General features: G+C 37.2%; 1 long non-coding RNA gene across 1 annotated transcript; it reads right to left on the bottom strand.

Moving 5' to 3' along the window:
* Window positions 1-3,359: 3,359 nt before the first annotated feature.
* LOC149146482 (uncharacterized) lies at window positions 3,360-4,041 on the bottom strand. Its single transcript, XR_016265149.1, has 3 exons — window positions 3,886-4,041; window positions 3,738-3,795; window positions 3,360-3,629 (listed from the first exon to the last, which is right to left on the bottom strand). It is a non-coding gene; the product is annotated as an uncharacterized LOC149146482 (long non-coding RNA).
* Between the last annotated feature and the right edge of the window lie 566 nt (window positions 4,042-4,607).

The following is a 4,607-nucleotide window of genomic DNA, read 5'->3' as shown; positions in this document are numbered from 1 at the left end:
TATGGCGGACGCTCTAACTCAGTGGCACATCTTTTCTTTCTCATCACGGCAATGATTAACAGATTATTGGATGATAAATTCTTGTGGATGGCGTGAAATAAAATTATATATATATATATATGAAAGTTTCTCCATATATTAATTCTTATCGGGGTTTCGCTTTTGTTGAATTGCCCGTCTATGTTTGGTTCCTCTGATTTATTGTTTGTGAGGAGAAAGCATACACACACAATCAATGGCGTCCAGCGCAGAGTAGAAGGGTTACTGTGATGATGCTGCCGTCTCTGGGTGAGGGTCATCAAATCCGCTTCATGCACCTCGCCATGAAATTGGCTGCCAAGGGCCTTACCGTTACCTTCGTTGTCACTTTTCATCACATGCCTTCTCTTGAAAGCAAAGGTGAAGGCTGCAAAGGAGAGGCTGGACACACAGTTGGTGGAAATGGAGATCCCCACACACCAGCTGGCCGTCGGCATGGTTACCAACAACAGCGTACAGTGGTAACCATAATATAATTCTTTATAATCCGCTTTAAAATAATATAATTCTTTATAATGAAATATATTACAGTTAGATTAAATTTGAAATACATTGCTGTGCCACGTAAATCTCCCAACCTCGTTAATCGTTCAGCCACTTCCGGATTTAAAATTTTAATATTCTTACGTGGAACAATCTAAAGTTGACGAGTATTGGGTTACACTATAGATATGGATCAAAGCAATATTCTTCTTCGAATATTCCTGGGAGGCTAATTTTTTATTTTATTTTTAAATTTAAAAAAAAATGTTTTATATTTTTTAGATGATAATATATACATATATTTTAGAAGAATCCAATCATCTGTTTAACAAATAACATATAACTATTAGTAAACTTTGGGATTTATGACCTGTTATCCTTTCTATAAACTAAGTTACAATCTGAAATATGAACATTGAATCTCTGAATTTTTTATTTCCCACTACTTAACCAACCATTACAACAATTAAACTGCCGTTCCAACAAAATATATATATATAATTCTTTATAATTGTATATTTTTATTTAAATTAAATTTGAAATACATCTTTCTGCTAGGTTAATCGCTCATCTCATCAATCCTTCAGCCACATAGGGAACGTTTCTGTTGACAACCACGTTGTGCGCCCACTAGTCCTATGTCACCAGTTTGGTGGCCTGCCAATTTCGCTATTCCCATTCCGTGCCCGTTGCAATTTTCGCCGAGAGATCTTGTAATTACTTTTTCTCCCAATAAATTTAACTGACTTTTCAATCCGTTGTGTCACTTGAAACATAAACATATTTTTAATTTCAATTACTTATTTTAAATAAAATATCTTTATTAATTTTATAAAAATAACATTATATGTATAATTAGTTATTTTAAATAAAATATCTTTATTAATTTTATAAAAATAATTATATATTTATAATTAGTTATTTTAAATAAAATATCTTTATTAATTTTATAAAAATAATTATATATTTATTTATGGATGGATGGTTGGCTTGATTTCTTAATAATTTTTTTATACAAATTTGGACGGGGTAGAATTATTAGTTTCTTTGAGGACTATTTTAGGTCAAAACCTACCTCTAATGTTTTTCTATATAACTTTCCCTTCCTCTAAATGAATTGTAGATAGGTTTTTCCATGGAGCCTCTTAAGGAGGTTTGTGGTGGAGTGCTTTTATGATTTTTTTAGTAGTAAATTTTATTAAATGTAAATTAATTTAGAACCGGGCAAAATTGAATTTAGCTCCTTGGAATCTTTTTGTTTTGGCTATTTAAAAAAAATATCCCATTTACAAGTTTATGAGGACTTAATGTGCATTATACAACGACAAGTATTCTTTACAAGTGTAATGACCCTGGTAACTTGTAAATCTGGATAATTACTGTGGTAAAAAACTGTGAAGTGGTTACTCATTGATTGAATGACATTATTAATGAAAAGTTGATTATTGAATTATGTTACATGTGTATGTTCTTGAAAATGCTGGCAGCCTCCTGAAGGAGGATTTCTATTTTTAGTGAATCAGTTATAAAACTGATGCAACTGCTTCTCACCCAGGACTGAATTCCACGAGAGAGAAGAGAAAGAAAAGAGGTTAAGTCTGGTAATGACCAGATAACCTGGAAAGAAAAAAAAAAGGTTAAGTCTGGTAATGACCAGATAACCTAGCACAGAGGTGCAAGAGTCTTGTTGAGGGCTGCAGGCCTGCAAGACGGCTCGGGGGGAGAATCCAACGAAGTGGATCTCAAGGTTGGGAGGTTAAGAGCAAAAATACTACAGGTGACTTCTGAAAGTAAGGACTTCGGTAGCGGGAATAACCAGGTACGCATTCTCTGATCCATTATTGACTAAAGAGCAGGTATTGAAAGGAACAGATAGGACGCAGAACTGAACTTGTATTATGTCCTGTAGTTATTATGTTATGGTAATCAGATAATGCATACAGTCCTAAGACATCGTTAATGAATAAAGTGTGGTCACCACTGTAACTGTATTAATACTTATAGGAAGTATAGATATTTACGCTCAGAACTGAGTCAAATAGTAAATTATTAAGACATTATGTACGCCTGTAAGATTAAACAAGATGGTGTAATCACTAGCTGTATACAACGATGACATGCATGAACAAATGCTAATTGAGTCAGTAATATCATATAAACTCACACTGTATATAAAATAACATTGTTATGAACAGTGCCGTAAAAGAACTGCATAGAGATAACATTATCATGAAGTAGTGCTGTAGAAGAAGTAATGCACGGTATTAACAGGGTGCCCACCCAACGGGAATGTCAGACCCAGTGACAGGTTGACAATACTCTGGAGCAGAAACAAATAAATAACTAATCTGATGTACAGGAAGCCAGAATATAATGTCAAGCTAAGTGCAGCAAAAAGAAATACAACCGAGGGTTATCATGTGATAAACCGGCGGTTAGGGTCACTGTAAATTTCTGTGCGCGCAGAGGCAGTCTCTGCACCCATGTAACGGATGCAGAACCAGCCTCGAACCGCTTAACCATATAAATATTATATATAGAACAGACTTACGAGAACTCAAGGTATGAGGAAAACTTCAATATCGGAAACATAAACGCATATTGCAGTAAACCCTTAAAGCTACGATTTCCTTGAGCAACAGATAAGTAACCAACAGCAACATTGAATATAAGACTCCGTATAAGCTGACAATGCAAGAATGGCAAAACCTTAGCGATTAGGGATAGTTCTGTGAATTGAAACCAAATATTCATTAAGACAACTGTGCAAAACATTACTGTAGCCATGATAAGTCTAGACGAAGGATACAACGGTAAACCGCACCAAACACTACCAGTACAAGCAACATAGCTTCATAAATCCGCTATTACAAAGTAATACAGTTCAGGTATCTGTTATTACAAAAGTAACAAAGCTACATAACAGTAACAGCTCGGAAGAGCCTCAAGTATACATTCCATGACATTAAACCCTGAGACCCTAGCTAATACCATACACCGAAATAAAGGTAGGGGCGTGCAAGCCATAACCCTAAGGGTCAACAGAACAGACCGGCATGTAGAGGCCGTCTGTTAAGTGCTCAGGGCTTTGGAACATGGAACCCGACCTGAGACATTAACCAGGAAAAAAAAACGAACCAAGTCTCAGCTACGGCCAACACACAGAATCACCATAAACCAATTGTGAAAAGGAATAAGTAAGTGGGAGAACATACCTGTAACTTCACTAACCCCGAATCCTTCTGCACGCTGACAAACCGAGGTAAGCATAACCTGCATGGTAAATAATCGGACTCAGTGAGAGTATGCAGAGGGTTTGAGCACAGTGAAAGCGTAACTACAGAGCTGACGGCAAGGGGTTACCAGGTGGGTAGTATGAGAACCGATACCAGAACCAGAAACCGGAGCTGTTGCAGAGTAATCCGTCGAAGGGTGGAAGAGCTTGACTGTAGTGGTGGGATGCAAATAAGCTCTGCCCGATGAAACCGGTAGATATATATCCATTGCCAAACCCTAAACACATCAGAACCGTTCGATGAAGGTGCGTAGATCTCCACCGTGGGTTTAGGCGGGAGGTCCTGGCGCGAGTTTCCGTGTGGGCCAACTCTCTGCAAGCCACATGCCTTCACGTGGAGTGGAGCCATCTGGCCACGGAAGGGGTGAGTTGGGCACTGATGCAAACTCCACCTGTAACCTAACATGTTGAACGAGCCAAATATGACTCCAAGCATTAACCACTGCTAATAATGTTGACACGTCAGTGAGCCATGTACACGGTATGTTAACACCTAAGGTTCGGGTTGAAACATATCGAACAGCATACGTGAATGCAGAACCGGCCTAATATTAAAGTTAACATTTAAATGATATGGGTACAGGTAGGCGGGTCCTGTAATGTTAGTCAAACCCATTTGTTAGGGTGGAAATGTTAATGAAAAGGCCTTTACCCTTAAAATTTTTTATAATTATGCTTTTAGATAAAGAGATCGTGACAATGTGGTATCAGAGCTAGAGTTTTCAAAACTGTGGCCTCTGGAACAGCAAAGATTATCTTATGATGTATATATAAAAACAATGCAGCTAAT

The sequence above is a fragment of the Pinus tabuliformis genome, chromosome X (genome assembly GCF_031772625.1).
Source record: "Pinus tabuliformis cultivar Carrire ecotype Pingquan chromosome X, CPIR1, whole genome shotgun sequence".
Taxonomy (NCBI): domain Eukaryota; kingdom Viridiplantae; phylum Streptophyta; class Pinopsida; order Pinales; family Pinaceae; genus Pinus; species Pinus tabuliformis.
Note: the sequence above shows the minus strand (reverse complement) of the source record. Positions and strands in the feature narration are given on the sequence as shown.